Source organism: Euphorbia lathyris, chromosome 1 (assembly GCF_963576675.1).
Source record: "Euphorbia lathyris chromosome 1, ddEupLath1.1, whole genome shotgun sequence".
NCBI classification, from domain to species: domain Eukaryota; kingdom Viridiplantae; phylum Streptophyta; class Magnoliopsida; order Malpighiales; family Euphorbiaceae; genus Euphorbia; species Euphorbia lathyris.
This window is the reverse complement of record NC_088910.1, coordinates 21,210,118-21,227,058: the sequence shown is the minus strand read 5'-3', so window position 1 is coordinate 21,227,058 and position 16,941 is coordinate 21,210,118. Positions and strand designations below refer to the sequence as shown.

General features: G+C 30.5%; 1 long non-coding RNA gene and 1 other non-coding gene across 5 annotated transcripts; both read right to left on the bottom strand.

Moving 5' to 3' along the window:
• Positions 1–9,260: 9,260 nt before the first annotated feature.
• Positions 9,261–9,340, bottom strand: TRNAL-UAG (transfer RNA leucine (anticodon UAG)). The gene has a single exon. It is a non-coding gene; the product is annotated as a tRNA-Leu (tRNA).
• Positions 9,341–11,289: 1,949 nt separating this feature from the next.
• On the bottom strand, positions 11,290–14,061 carry LOC136221762 (uncharacterized). Of its 4 annotated transcripts, none has more exons than XR_010685349.1 (4): positions 13,952–14,051; positions 13,273–13,727; positions 12,339–12,407; positions 11,290–12,159 (listed from the first exon to the last, which is right to left on the bottom strand). It is a non-coding gene; the product is annotated as an uncharacterized lncRNA (long non-coding RNA). The 4 variants fall into 4 exon arrangements; XR_010685316.1 differs by having other exon boundaries at positions 11,291–12,114; positions 13,273–13,834; positions 13,952–14,061; XR_010685337.1 differs by having other exon boundaries at positions 11,291–12,109; positions 13,273–13,834; positions 13,952–14,061.
• Positions 14,062–16,941: the final 2,880 nt, after the last annotated feature.

Below are 16,941 nucleotides of genomic sequence, written 5' to 3'. Positions count from 1 at the left end.
TAAACGATTTTTCCATATTATAAACCTAAAAGTAAATTTAACCGATTATAAATAAGTTTTGTTCGAAAAACGTTCCCTGTGGGATCGATATCTTTTATTACTACAAGCGTATACCGTGCACTTGCGGAAATCGCTCAACATTGGTCTTATCCCACACTTCGCTGCCAATACCCGACTAGGTCTTTACACTGTGTACACAGGCCATGTTTCTCACTGAACATGGTCTTCAAATATCAAAACCACCCGTCTGGATTACTCTAGATGGATATAAAACTTCAGAAAAACCATAACGTGCTCAAATTTCCTTTCACAATCAAACTTCCAATTCATTCAATAACCACAAAATTATCTGACCTCAATAACTATTTTCGCAAAAATAATCACAATATTTAAAGTCAAATAATCATTTAATAATATAACTAAAATAGTTAAAATATCGTATAAAATCATCGATTCGTAATTTAATCGAATTCCAAGAATTTAATAGCTCAAAATATTATATCGATAAAATAATATCGTTTAAAAGTAAATATTCCTATCGGACTAATTTCGGTTACCGAAATAAAAATTCTAAACTGAATAATTGATTCGAACTATAAATATTATTAGACTCATTAAACCAAATTAAACTACTAAGAGTATATTCATCCTAATTTTATATTTAACTTTATATCGACTCTAATTAGAAAATATCGGTATTTGTCCTTCTTATTTTAATTAGACAAATTAAACTCACTTAATTATTATATAAAACTAAATTTTAAACCAAACACTTTTATGAAACTATTTATGTTTGTCACCATATGAGACTATCTATGTTTGTCGCCAAAATTGTAACGCGTAACACTAAACGTTATCGTCAATTCCGACTTAAGGTTCAGTTAGACTCGTGATACTCATAGGAGTCTATCATTACAAATTTTTATCTTCAAATTCGTTGTAATTGTCCAAATCTATAAATATTCGAATTTTGACTATTTAAACTGACATCGTTAATTCCGACCGATTGTATGTTTAAACTTATGACGCTGCTAAAAGCTCATTAATACCGAATTAACTTTCACCTTAAAGGACAACTATCTAAATTTTATTTTATTTTTATTAGTAACTCATAGGCTTGATAAATTACTAATTTTAACCCTATTAAAATCCAACGAAACTACCCAAACTAAACTTACACAAAATCGTACCTAAAACATTTTAAAAATAATTTAAATCTAGAATACAGTTACCGAATGTTGTCATCGATCGCCGAGAATTCGTCACTGAAATGTCATCGGTCACTAAAAATTCATCGGTGAAGTATCATCGGTATATGACGTCGAACCGAACACTTTCAAACATAATGAAACAAGTAGCTTTATTTCCCTTTCACTACAAGAATTCAAGCTTGTTGCGACAATTTAATTTGTCAAAATAAGTTATATTTTTGTCATAAGAAACTTCTTGTTACAAAGTGTGTTGTCACCATCCTAGTCACAATAAGCCCGTCTTAATAAGTTTTTAGTGACAAAATTGTATTACCTCATAATTAGTTTTTAATTATTGTTACAACTATAATTTGTCATTAATCTAGCTATTATGATAAAATTTAAATAACCGTGAAATATGATTTATTGTGACTACATAATGTAGTAAGAAAAAGAGGATATTACGTTAGAAATCAGTTTTTAATTTTCTTTTACAGTTTTGCAACTTCTTTTTATGGTTCTTGTCATTTTCCATTTATTTTTTTATTTTTACCAAGCTATCATTTTTTTATTTTTGCTTTTGTCAAATGTAGTTACAGTTTTTTATTTTTTTCCACCGTGAATTTCTGTAAGTAGTTTTAAATTTTAAGGATTTGATATTTTGAGAATTATTTTTGGAATATGAGATACTTGTAAATAATTTAATTAATTAGGACTATTATGTAACTTACCCTAAGAAAAATGTTACATACACACCCCCATACGCAAATGCCCATTGGGCTTGCAGCTTGTACAACACAGGCCCAACTCGCTAAATCGTAAATCTTATATTAATCTCTGACACACCTCCACACAATGGGCTTACAGCGTGTACAACACAGGCCCAACCCGCTATGTGTTTTTAATTCTACAAATTTATGAGGTTGCCAGGACTCGAACCCTCGACTGTTTGGTCCAAGCAACTCTAATACCATGTCATGGAACCGTTTGAACTAAAAGCTCAAAATGATTAAGGCTTAATCGTATATCTTATATTAATCTCTGACACATTCTAATCCCCAAATAAATATGAAAATTTGTAAATTGATTTCCGAAGCAATAGATTAGTCTAATTTGATAAATATTACTGTTATAATTTGGTTTTGTTTTTTCATTTTTTTACTAATTGTAATTTTGTCATAATAAGTACATTAATTGCGAAAACAGTTATTTTATTGTATGAATGTTTCGTTACATCTTTATATATTTATGACAAAAATGACGTGGCAATTTGTTTTTATCATAATACGTATTAAGTTCTACTTTCTTGTGATAAATATTTCGACAAAATATTTTTTTTCTCACGATTTCTTTTGGTTTTTTTACCTTTTCTTACTAATTATTATTTGATCACAATAAATACATTAGTTGTGATAAAAAATTATTTTTACGTATGAATTTTTGTCACAACCTTATGTATTTATGACAAAAATGTGTGACAATTTTTTTTTGTCATAATATCGATTGACTGGTGCTTTATTGTGATAAATATTTGGACGAAACATTATTTTGTCATAATTTTGTTTGGAATTTTCACATTTTTTTACTAATTATTTTTTTATCACAATAAGTACATTAATTGTGACAAAATTTATTTTGTCAGACGAATTTTCGTCACAATATTAGATATTTGTTGTAATGTTTTTATTTGTAATCACTTCCTCCCTTTCTCCTGGCATCCATAACTCAATATATATATAAATTAATTTGACATTTCATTAACTTGACATGTGTTTCCATATGTCATAATTATAAATTAACTTAGGATATGTGTATTTGTATATGTAAATATTTAGGTAACTATATTAAATTAACATGTGTATTTAGGATAGTTTAAAATATTGACATGTAATATACATGTGTCATTCACATACATGTTTTCTATTATCAATTTATTTTAATATATATATATATATATATATATATATATTTATCATTTTATTATCATCATACATAAAAATTAAAAGTTAGTGGAGGGTTACATATATATTTAAAAATTAATATATTAACTAGAAATATCACTCAAGGTCCTTCACTTCATACTTTATTTTAAAATTTCCCCTCAAACTTCTAATTTTCACTTAAAGACATAAAATTAGGCTTTAAATTATATCCATATTACCCAATCAATTCAATCAATTATTTATCGTCTAAAGGAAATAACCAAATCAAATATTAAGATCTAACGACTAGAAATTTTAGGTACGGACGTGACAGCTTGTCAGCTCCAGTTTGTTATTTTGGACTTTACTGAATTAAATATATTGGTTTCCGATTTCCGAATGAATAATATACTTGTGCTTTGTTTTTTATGTAGAGAATGGCTGAATTTGACTTTAAAAATAGACTAATTTATGTGGTTTACAATGAAAATTTTGCTGAATTTAAACTAAAGACAATTTCGATACCTTAACATGATAATTAGCACTTCTAACAGATGTTTAAAGCACTGAAGCAACTCTCAGAGCTATAAACTTCATTTTATTAACAGAAAGGATAAACAAATAAGACCATACTTTGGTTTATGCAAATTTCATGAGTCTTATAGCTAATAGAGTCACAAATTGGTCTACTGAATTTGAGATTATAATATATAACACCTCTGGCTTTCTATGCTTTATAATCACTTTGGGTTTTGTGACTTCCAGCTAAGAAATTTCTTCTAGCAGTTTACATCAATTTAACTAATTCTTTTAATAGGTTACATGAATTTTATTCTTATTGGGATACAAGTGGAATAGCTATTGTCTTGGTTGTGGCTTATTGGAAACCGAGTGGATTACAAGACAAATGCTTAGACACCAAAGAATCAGATACTATCACATTTTGAACTCGTGGTATTATTGGACATTATTCTTTCTGCAATGAAGACACTTGGTCTTCAGAGCTTGGAGTGTTGTGCTTAGTGATGCAAAGCCTCGATTGATCACAACTTTTAAGGTGGATGTTCTTTTCCTTTCTGATCAGTACTGAATCTTTTATCCTTTCTGCATTCTAGAGGTCTCATCTTTCTAATGTTATTTGTTGTTCTTTTAAAATCTTTCAATGAATAATTTTCTTTGTTGTTACTATCAAACATGAGATTTTTTAGCTTAGAATTTCTAATCATAATTCTAAAGTTTATTTGTTTCCTTTTGTTTATTACAGATCTTCGTGTGCGACGTTCTTGCTTGTATATTCTTTGGATGGTTTTTGGTGAGTTCAACATCTTTTTTCCATTGAGATTAGGTGTTTCTATAGGTTCTCTCTCTATTTTTCTCATCTTTTATATGTATAAAAGCATGACAGAACACTTGGTGACATACTTCATTTCTTTTCAACATAATAGGACATTATTTAGTTAATTAGTTTCCCCTCATATTGCAACTGCCTACGTATTAGTTATGTAGACATTTTATGTATATATTTCTATTTAGTGTTGGCTCATTTTTCATTGCTTACTTCTATGTGGCATCTCTACTTCTCTTTATTATATTTTCATGGATGGACAACTGTTTTGTGTATTAGTTATTGGCTAAATTTTTTCCTTAAAATGATATCTAGCATTTTGAGATTAAAAAAATGCAAGAAAATGAGTATTTTTGCATTGCTCTTGATGGAAGTGAGAGCTGTTTGCAAATGTGTGTGTTATTTAATAGAAAGAAAAGGCATGAAAAAACTTTAGTATAACATTTCATGTAAAAACAGAATGTATTTGCTCTATATTTTTATTGGTCTACTGAATTTGAGATTATAATATATAATACATATTGTGTCTCTTAAATCCCATGTACTGTAATCAGTTTCTACGGTTCTGTATGTCCTAAAGCGTCCTTCACACATAATGACAACCATGTTTAAGTCCTTGCTGATCTTAAGCATCATAACTAATTTGAACTCATTATTTCCTTCTTTTTCTTAAGCAGAATTTTTTAAAGTCTATTTCCTTCCCTCTTTCTGGACAGCAATTTCCTCATTCGCTTGAAATTTAATGGGATTAGCTCAAACTTTCCATTGTACCTTGGCGGGTCCAGGTAGTCATGGAAAGAGTTTAAAATTATTCAATGAAATAAGTGTACTGGTACCCGGTTCACAAAATAATTTCTTGTGTGCATATATATTTAGCTAAATAAGTTTATATGGTCTTTCCATGGTTGTTTAATGGAAAAATTGAGAATGGGTTATAATTGGCTCTTTTGATTTTACAGACTATAGCTAAAAATTTGAGACAAGTTAAAACCTTCACAGAATTTTAGTCCTGTAATCTTATATTTACTTGAATAAATATTAACCAGTAAATACTTCATAAAACACATAATTGAAATACTAAAACACCATTAACGAATTTAGCTATTCTATTTAAATGAATATACGAGTCCAATTCTTGCACTGAACTCGCATAATATTCTCACGTTATTCTGTTTGCTTTTCAATCTTTCTCTAGAAACCAAAAAACAAAGGGAAAAATGGGATATTGTGTGTTGTTAATAAAAACAATTAAATCTACACAACTCAAATATATGAAGTGGAGAAACATCCAATTTAATGGTCAAAATGAAGGATAAATTATTAGCAAAATATGCAGACAGTTTTTTTTTAGAAGAGGAGAAATAATTATGCAGCACAAACAAATTATACAGATTTTAAACAATACTTACTGCAATTATCAATGTCAAGAAACTTCACTACTAACATTACAAAAATGTCACATCCGTGTCTAAATTTCTAAAATTTATATTTTGATATTAGTATATATATAATTATTGGGTGTGTGAAGTTAATTTGATGCTATAGGAAAAGTTTGGAGTTAATTTGATGGTTTTATGTGTAAATTCAAAGTTTAGAATAAGTTTTAAAAGATTATACAAAGATGGAGGATCAAATGTGATATTTAACAAATTTGGATATATATAATCCAAATCAGCGAAGAGGTGGGCGATGTTATCTCATTTTCTTTTTTTTTCTTTTCTGTCAATTCATCGTTCTTCGATCGTTTCTCCACCGTTTCTTTGATTTACGGAGATTTGACCGTCTGAATCACTCGAAATTGAAACCATAGCATCCTTATGCATAGATCTAAGTCCTAACCGAAGAGTTTTTGAGTTTCGGCAGTGATCGGAGGGAAACATCTTAGACAGAATTTAGAGGAGAATTGAACGAATTGTTTTCTTCAATTAATAGCCAAGGTAAGTAACTATCAACTATATTTTGAGTTTTATGTATATAGATATATATATAATCAAAGTATTTTCCAGAAATTGATATTTTAGGGTTATACAGGAATTTTGTAAAATTGAGGTTTTTCATGATTTTGCTTTTTATTGTGAAATTACGGTTCAAATGAAGCTATTGATTATGCTTCTATGTGAATTTCAGATTTTACTTGATTATGTTGATTTAAGGCTTAATTTGGTTGATTTACATATATACATATATGTTTTTGGTTTCAATATATATTTATATTGAACAAAATGAATTTGATGATTTCTTACGAATTGTTTTTGGATTGAGAAATCTGTTGCGGTTATTGTTGTTATTATTTTGGATTGAAGTCCAAATATGATTTTTATGATACAAAAGGGCTAATTGAAGCCAAATGATTTATGGTTATGAAATAGTTTGGAATTTGATTGTGAAAGGAAATTTGAGCACGTTATGATTTTATGATTTTATATCCATCGAGAGTTATCCGGATCGGTGGTTTTATATTTGAAGACCATGTTCAGTGAGGGACATGGCCTGTGTACACAGTCTGAAGACCTATTGGGTATGGCAGCGAAGTGTTGGGTAAGACCATATGGGATAGGCAATGTTAAGAGACGTCTCGACTATATATGTGGTTATGGATGGATACTTAAGGGGAGAAACTCGAGGATGGATACAATGTTTTAAGTTCATTTGGATTATGTTTTCGGTTATGATTGATTTTGATATAAGGTTTTACGTTTGATTGATTACGAGTTGGTTTGATAAAACATTTATTTGATTACAAGTTGGTTTGATAAAATATTATTTGATTATGAAATGGTTTGATGAAACGTTAAGTTTTGAGTATATTTGAGAAGGTTTTGATTAAATCCCTTTATAAATATATATATGTAGCTATGTTGAGTAAAGTTGATTTCTATAGCTGATAGTTTCTTACTGAGATTTTTGTCTCACGTTTTTAAATGTTTTAATGTTTTTAGGTGAGAAAGTACAGGATATAGAGAAGGTTATCGACCGTTTAGGCGAGGTTTGGAAGTTGGTTGCTTATTGTTATGGTTAGAACTTTGGTATTTCAATTGTAAAATATGTTGAGGTCCTTGAATGACTAATGTAGTAGGAATGATTATGATCTTTCTATTTCACGCCTGATGCCGATTGAGGTCGTCTAGGGTCGGGTGTGACAGTTTGGTATCAGAGCTCTAGGTTAAATTCTTCGAACCTATGGTTGATAGTAATTGAGGAATATTGATATTTGATGATAGCTAAGAAATAATCGATAGTAATTGAGGAATATGGATATTTGGTGAAAGCTAAGAAATAATTTGGAATTTTTCGAGGATTGAGTAACTAGCTAATGAGGACTAAAAATGAGATTTGATGGTTAGCAATATCTATGTGTATGAAAAATAGTAAATTATTTGAAATTTTGGTGATATGGGTTATGAGTAAGTCATAACATTGAGCTAGAGATATAGAGAATTGTCTATATAGGTGCTGCTGGAAAATCAGATTCGTGCCTGAATCTTGTGATGCATTTTTAAAGTTGATTTTTATAGCTGATAGTTTCTTACTGAGATTTTTGTCTCACGTTTTTAAATGTTTTAATGTTTTTAGGTAAGAAAGTACAGGATATAGAGAAGGTTATCGACCGTTTAGGCGAGGTTTGGAAGTTGGCTGCTTATTGTTATGGTTAGAACTTTGGTATTTCAATTGTAAAATATGTTGAGGTCCTTGAATGACTAATGTAGTAGGAATGATTATGATCTTTCTATTTCACGCCCGATGCCGATTGAGGTCGTCTAGGGTCGGGTGTGACAAAAAACCTACAAGTTTGAGAATCCTAAAAAAAAAAAAACTATTATTTGAGTTCATAGAATATTAAAATGATAGTATCATCAAGTATAAACACAACATTTACTGATTAATTATCATAATTAATTTGAACTAATCATTCCTTTTTAAAATCTACTTAATGTAGTTCAATCCTTCTTTCTCTATAACAATTTCTTTATTCTATTCAATTTCAATGTCATTAGCTTAGACTTTCAATTTGATGTAGTTCCTTATTTTTATGCGGTAATCTCCTAATTCTCAACAGTATTTAAACTAGGTCTTATTAATATTTTCTTTAATTGATTTACCTCTATTTACACAATATATTTTATAATCTCCTTTATACAGTACCTTTCAAACATTTTGGATTCAATCATAGCAGTTTTTACTATCCACCCCATACTTAGGAAGAATCATTGTGTGTTAATTAACTGAATTAAAATTTACCACATATTCTATTAAAATATGAAATCATTATTGTTTAGTTGATAGAATAGAATAGAATAATCCGTGCATTGCACGGGCCTAAATCTAGTTAGCAACTAAGCTTGTTATCCATGCTTCACATGTGCGTCATGATATCACTAATTAGTAACAGATCATAAACATATAATTAGACGTGAAGAAAAATAAAAAAAAATATATAATGTATTTTATACGAGTTGGAAAAAAATCAAATATTTTGCCAGATTTAAAGATATTAATCTCAAATTCTATTATTATATCACAAAAAATATGAAATTTCTAAAACCAATTGATATGCAATTGATGCAGAATAAGGGGTAATATTTCAAACGATAGGGGTATTTTTGCAATACGAGTTGGAAAAAAAATCAAATATTTTGCCAGATTTAAAGATATTAATCTCAAATTCTATTATTATATCACAAAAAATATGAAATTTCTAAAACCAATTGATATGCAATTGATGCAGAATAAGGGGTAATATTTCAAACGATAGGGGTATTTTTGCACCGTATCCCATAATTTTAAAAAAAAATATCAACAAATTGACAACTGTGGGATTTGAACCCACGCCCTTTCGGACCAAAGCCTAAATCTGGCGCCTTAGACCACTCGGCCAAACTGTCATTGAGTGTGAACTTCTTGTTTGTTTTTATTGTTATTGAATAAAGTAATGATTAATGGTTGTTTGTTATATAATTTTATTGGGTTACTTAATAGATATAATTTTTTTTTTTGTCTTAAAAAAATAGATATAATATTTTCTAGCTCTGCGATATAATATATAATACTTCCTCTGTTCCATAATATAGATGTTTTTCTATAGAATTCTTTTATTCCATAATACATGACGTTTTGATTCAATTCATACATATTAATTAACTTTTATCAAATACACCTAGTTGCTTTTCTCTTTGGGAACAAATAAAAAATTAATTAATGGATACAATAATATAAATAATATAAGGATAACAAAGTCTTTAAATTAAAATTAATAGTCAATGGATTAATCAATCTCACACTAACCCAAATTAAAAAAAAAAAAACATTTTGTGATGTTTAGGGAAATAGTTCTGATCTAAAATGGTTGAAAAATATTTTTCTAGAAAGAACTGTTGACTAAAACATTACGATACTTTTCACGTCCTAATAAATTGTATTGAAAAAAAATTTAAGAATAGTATTTTTTTTTATCCGGAAAGACATTTTGAGTTTTTGGCGAAGCAGTTTCTCTCCTTCTCTCAAAACTTCTATTCTTCTTCTCTTCAATTTCCTAAACTGTTTATCAATTTCATCAACTGATCTTCCTGTTGATTGAAATTTTCTTATCTTACAAGTTGCAGTTTTCTATTTCAGGAGCAAGAAGGAAGATTATCTTCTTTTTTCCTCCTTATATCGTTCTGTTTTTTTATTTTTCTTCTTTTCTTTGTTCAATAAGATTGTGTTAGATTACATATATTTTACAGGATCTCTTAATCTGTTTCAATTACATTTGTTGTTTATTATTTTTTCATTTGTAACATTTTCTGTTTTAGCAAGAGCATAAATGATAGATCTTATACGTAGATCACTATATCTACATGGTTGCAAAAGAAAGGACCGAGATCCGAAAATGCAGAGAAGTTTAAATGATGGAGATTGGATTACAAGTGCTTATCTGCAAATTTGGAGTTTCAAAAAGTATATGTTTCTGTTTGTTTTTGTTGTGCCTTTAATGGTTTCTTTTGCTCATTGTAGTCATTTTTTTACCTTTATGGTTTCTGTACTAGGTATATCATGTACTTATGTAAGGTGTTGTTCCTTATTTTCTCGTTGTACTTTGATGTTTTCTATGAAATGATGTACTTATTTTATCCAAAAAAAAAATTGTATTGAAAAAAAATGGTAGAATTTACACACCTACATAATTCATATATATTTACACCACCATATCATGCATGTAATTGTTTAGATAAGGAACCTGCATGATTCAAGCTTAATTATCATCTTTTTACGAAATTAAATTATATAAACTCATTTCTACCCAAAAAAAAAAAAAAATTATATAAACTCATACTAGGATTTCAGGTTAAATTTTATCTTTTGTTTTTATGTAAATAAGTATCAAACTTATGCCAAAATCCAACTTCTAAAATAACTATTAAAATTAGAATAAATAATTTATTAGTCTCTGTATTTTTATATACTACTCTTGTACCCGTGCGATGCACGGTATAAATTATATTTTTAAATATATTAAATATAAGTAAATTAATAAAAAAATGCAATTTAACATCTAATTGAATAAAAAAAATCAATGTTTGAAAACATCTTAAAATTCACCGGACAATCCTCTTTGAATATTAAAGATTAAAAGCCTATTGCACCGGTAATAATATTATTTTTAATCTATTACATTAAAGATTAATAAGTTTAAGACTCTCAACTTATGCATTTTAGGACTTGATGTTGGTAGTTGTTGAAGGAGTGAAAGGAATAATGAATTGACATTAAATTTGAAGATGTTTATAGCTTCCACACATGCTATATTCATATGTTTACCTTTTCGATAGCCAATTTTGACATCAAAATATAAGTCCAACAGTACTATTATCTCTAAGAATAGAAAATATATAGGATTGGAAGTTTTCAAATTCATCGCAAAGAAAATCGGTAATCCTAATAAGAATAATACAAAAATACAAATAGTTTATGATGTAAGTTTGTTTTATCTCATTACATATAGGGTAATTAATTTATTAGTCTCTATATTTTGACAAAATACATTGTTTAGTCTCTGTATTTTCAAAAACACATGGTAAGGTCCATAACCTTTTTCTCAGTGAACTGTTTAGTCCTTCCATCTGTTTATTAGATTTTTTATCATTTATAACTTCGAAAATGACTAAATTATCCTTTACTATTTACCTTCAAACTTCAGAAGAGGAAATCCAATTTAGAAGAAGAAGCTATTTGTATGGAGAACAATAAAAAGAACAGACCCAATGCTTACGAATTTGAACGATTAAGAAGAAAATCAAGAAGAATAACACTTAAAGTTGACTTCAGATGCATTAGAATTTAAAAGAAATGAAAATAAAGAAAAAGAAGAATGCAAATCCAAATTGACTAACAGAATCTTCATGAGAGTCTAACGGTAGGGACTAAACAGTTCACCGAGAAAAACGTTAGGGACTAAACAGTTCACCGAGAAAAACGTTAGGGACTTTACCATGTGTTTTTGAAAATACAGAGACTAAACAGTGTGTTTTGTCAAAATATAGGGACTAATAAATTAATTACCCTTACATATATGAGTCTAAAATCAGAAATATAATTCGGCCTTAATATTTTTATTTTTTTCTGTCATATAATTGATAATTTTACATCCTCTGCATTGTTTCCTCCTCCTCCAACTTTGCTTTACAAAGATGTCATCCCCATGAAATTATATATAAGAACAAAACTGAATCAATACAAACAAAATTGAAAAATAAATGAGAATTAGATTGAATGATAAATTATTTACTTTTTCATAAATGTAACTCTAATCTACTGATAAGTAAGATGAAAAGGCATCAAAATAAATCCAAAAGAAAATCAATCCTGAACTTTTTAACTTAATCGAAATTCAAAGCAACTTACCTAACATATAATGACTACTCATCTAGCCTTAAAAACAAATGAGAGAGTTGTACATTGAATGTGATAAACCTGCCATAAAACCCAAAAACAATTCACGACCTTGAAGAATAAGTGAAACATGAAGATGGAATGAGAGAGGATGAAGGTTACGACAGAACTAAATATAACAATTGAAATGAATTTTTCCAGAGCATTAGTTAAAATATTTGTTCAATGGATTTGCAAAGAGCATTACAAACCTCTTAATTAAGCAATATGTCTAGTTTTATATGCAAAGCTCTTACAATTCATAAGGTAATCCTGTTTGAATTAGCAAGTGCTCTAACATGCAAATCAATGTTTGCAACCAATTATCTATTGTTTAACCCAATTTATATTTTATAGCAGATGTCAAAAACTCTATATAACTTTAACAAAAAAAACTCCATATTTATGTGAAATAACAATAAGATATCATCAATTTTAGGCTTTGAATATTAAAATAATAGAAAATTAAAAATAATAAAAGAAAAAAAAACCAACACCGACTTAAAAAGAATTGTCTAGAATTGTGTAGATTTTTTTATAATTATTGATGTTGATTTTTTTGTATCCACCGACCTAAACTTTGTGTGGTGGAAATTAGTCCTTAATATAGTACAAATATAGGCATAGTTTATGAGATGTGTAACCAGGAAAATAAGCATAGACTAAGTGTGTGAGTTTAGAGTTGTGAGTTGGTAAGCTATAGTGGGATGTATTAAGTATCTACCAAAAATTAATAAAAGTAAATAATAATTTTATTAGTCCTCTATTTTCAACATTGAATTCATTCATGGATAGTTATTAGGAAAATAATGGTCCGCATATACATAAGCAACATTAAAAACAATCTAAATGTGTAAATTGATCATGAATTGAGTCTAAAAATCAATGTAGATGGATGAAAACTTACATTTCTGTGGGTTTTGAGATCACCTGCCTTCCAATGGTTAAATTCTTAATTGAATTTCATCTGGACCTGCTGCCAGTCTCGTGCTGAGTCCTCCTTGCATGTACAAAATTCCCAAGCTCTTTCAATTAATCTTTCACTACAACTTACAATTAATAAAACATCAATCAATTATTAAAACCTGCACTAAAAATACCATTCAAGCAATGTAAGATTTGCTTCCAATTTAGCTATTCAAGGAAACTGGGGATGAGAGAAATAGGATTGAGATGAAATCCCTAATTGACAGAAACACAATAGCTGCAGAAGATGTAATTTATCTAATAAAATAATGAACAAAGAAAAAAAAAAACAAACCAGTACCTTTGATATACCCATTTACCTGCTCGACTGAAACATCAGGCTCTCAGTAAAACATAACCACCCTTGAGCATTCCGAGAAACCCATGGCATAAACCCTAACCATCAAATCAAAAGCAACCAATTCATTTTCAGGCAAATACTCTGACAATTAAAAGCAGCTCATTCTTTACAGCCATCTGATCCTCCTCTGGCATACATGCATCTACCACAAACACAAACGTTTTAACTCAGCCAAAAGAAGAAGAAGACCAGTGAGAGTAGTAGACGAGAAAGAAAGCAAATACATTAAGTTTGGAGAGAATAATTAAGAAAAACGAACCCGTAATTGCAGAGCATTAGGTCTCCGCCATCTTTACAAACGAAGCACCAATCTTTAGAATCTCTGTCTTTAGGTTTGGGCATTGCAAACGTAACTGCAGCTCCTCTTCCCCTGTTCTGTTTTATTCTTCACTTCACGCTATTTATATATGTAGAGAGTGAGATGGAAAGAATCTAGAATTCTTGCTCAAACTTCCTACAGTAATTTATAGATTACAGTAATTTTTTAGAATTAATTATTAAATCCTTATAATTTTGTTTTTATAAAGTATTTAGTCATTTTATTTGGATTAATGACTAAATTACATTAGATAAAATTTAAATAACAAAATCACCTTTTATCTTATTTTATAATCATAAATCGTTTATTTTTTTCATTTTTTTTCTTTCTTTCCCATATCATTATAATCTAGGTGTAAGCTATGGTTACTTTGTTTTTAACAAAATAAACATTACATTGTTTTTTTTCACCATTAGATGATGGAGTGTAGAATTCATCCAATGGTAAAAAGACACAAAGTAAGACTTACTTTGTTAAAAATAAAGTAACCATAGCTTTACCATATTGAGAACTACCACACTGATTCTTATATTTTAATTCTTAATATAATTTTCATTTCCGTTCTTTTTCTCTTGTTGTTATGATAATATTTTAAATGTATATATATGTAAGCAACCTAGAATGAAGGAGTATTTATAATCGAATTAAGATCAATATAACTCTTAAAATTGAGAGACAGATTTAATTTAGTCTAAATCGAAATTTAGTTCTTAACTAAATTTTAAAGTTAGCAACATTTGATAAATTAATCCAAATTTGATAAAATTTTAGATATTGAAATGAATTTTTATTTGAACCAATTTGTAAAATATTGAAAATTTCATAACTGAGTTTTATTTATTTTTAATCCAACAACTCCAATATTATTATTATTTATTTATTCTTAAAAGCATGTAATCACATAATTAGAGGAGCATATTTTTAATTTTTTTTTGAATAAAAGTTGGGACGCGAAGGCAGACCGGACATCCCAACTAGGTTGGCACCCCCGGCACAGCCAACAACCCGAATCTTATTAAAAAAAAAGGAAAAAAGAATACAGATGGAGAGTCAAAAAAAAGAAAAAAACAGAAAAGAGTAAAACAAACCAAATTACAGAAATCGAACGTGAGCCACATTGTTCACATCGTCAGACACAAACTTCTGACAAGAGTCTGGAGCCATCGGCCACCAGAGCAGAGATTGTGCAGATTGCCCAAGCTCAGCGAGGCGGTCAGCCGCTTGGTTGCCTTCCCTGTAGATGTGCGTTACCTTCCAATTCATTTCAGAGAGCCTGAGTAGACATTTGCACCAGTCCCTCCTGATTCTCCATGGAACCTCCTTTGAGGAGGTGCTAAGGAGCTTGACAGCATAGGAGGAGTCAGATTCAATCCAAAGGTTTTTCCAGTTCCTTTCCCAGGCAGCATTAACCGCTAAAATGATTGCATGCAGTTCAGCTAACTGTGCATTAGAATTCGACAGCGGGGACGCAAAACATCCAGTCACAAAACCTCGGTAATTCCGAAATAATCCTCCAGCCCCAGCTCTTCTGTCTGAGCTATAGGCTCCATCTGTATTGACTTTCCACCAATTAGGAGGCGGGGGTATCCATCTTACGATAATGTAGTTCGGCTCAAGCGGTGGGCGCAGGCGAGTAGCCACATTCAACGCCCCCTCTCTGATTAGGAGCAGAAGACGGTAGCATAAACTTTGGATTGAAGGGAGATCTTGATCAAAAATGGCTCAGTTGCGGATGTACCAGATGTACCATATACAGGTTAAAGCCGAGAAAATCCAACGTTTTTTCCTTGTTGGACTGAGCTGAACCTCTCTGAACTGATTGTAGAAGTTATTGATAGAAAATCCCTGGAACCTTACAAGGTGCTCACTGCAGACCATCCTCCAAAGCCTCTCCGCCGTGCGACATTGAAAGAACAGATGCTCTAAATCTTCGCCAGCTTCCTTGCATAGTTCGCACCTCTGAGCTAGGGCGAAGCCACGACGTTGCAGGAGTTCCTGAACCGCAAGCTTACCGTGAATGATCATCTAAGAGGTAAGAGCACGCCTGGGAGGAATAAAAGAGTTCCATAAGAGATTGCTCCAGCTAACAGGTTCGCCTTGCTTCAAATTAGCATAAACCTCTTTTACCGACAAAGTTCCTGATTCTGCAGGTAGCCAAATACTGCAGTCCTCATCAACAAAACTATTAATATGCCTAATATTATTCTGAACCCAGTCGCCCTGATTCCTGAACTCATGTAAGGGCCTGTAGAGCTTAGCTTGAGATTTCCTGGGGATGTCCAATTGCTCCGCAATAGTGGGAGATATCCATCTAGTCGTCCAGAAATTGAGCCTGGAGCCCTCGCCAAACCACCAGATGGCGTCATTTCTGATTATGCCAAACATAAATCTTAAGGAACTCCAGATGGAGGAGTTGGAGATGGTCCTTTTTTCAAGCCCAGAAATGTCCAAAAACCGAGATCTTAGCAGAGATAGAACAAATCCTTGACCCTGCAGCAGGTCCCAACAGAGTTTAGATAGGAGGGACATATTGAAGATCTTGAAATCTTTGATGCCCAATCCGCCGTGCTCAGTATTCAAGCTGCAAACGCTCCAAGGGACCGAGAAAGATTTCCTTTTGTCTCTATCCCCAGTCCAAAGGAAGTTCCTAACCGCCTTATTGATCCGTGAAATTAATTCACTCGACCATTTGTAGATCAAGAATGAGTGCACAAGTGCGCCGGTTAGAGAGGATTTAATAAGAGTAAGCCGTCCAGCGATTGATAGAGATTGACCTCTCCAGAGATTGAACCTGTTTAGAAATTTGTCCAGAAGGGGCTGCAAGTATCGTGCTTTGGGGGCACCCTGAAAAATCGGGACACCAAGATAGTTAAAAGGGAGACAGCCAGTCCTAATGCCAAGAGTATCTGCAAGCCGATTCCTTTGATTGG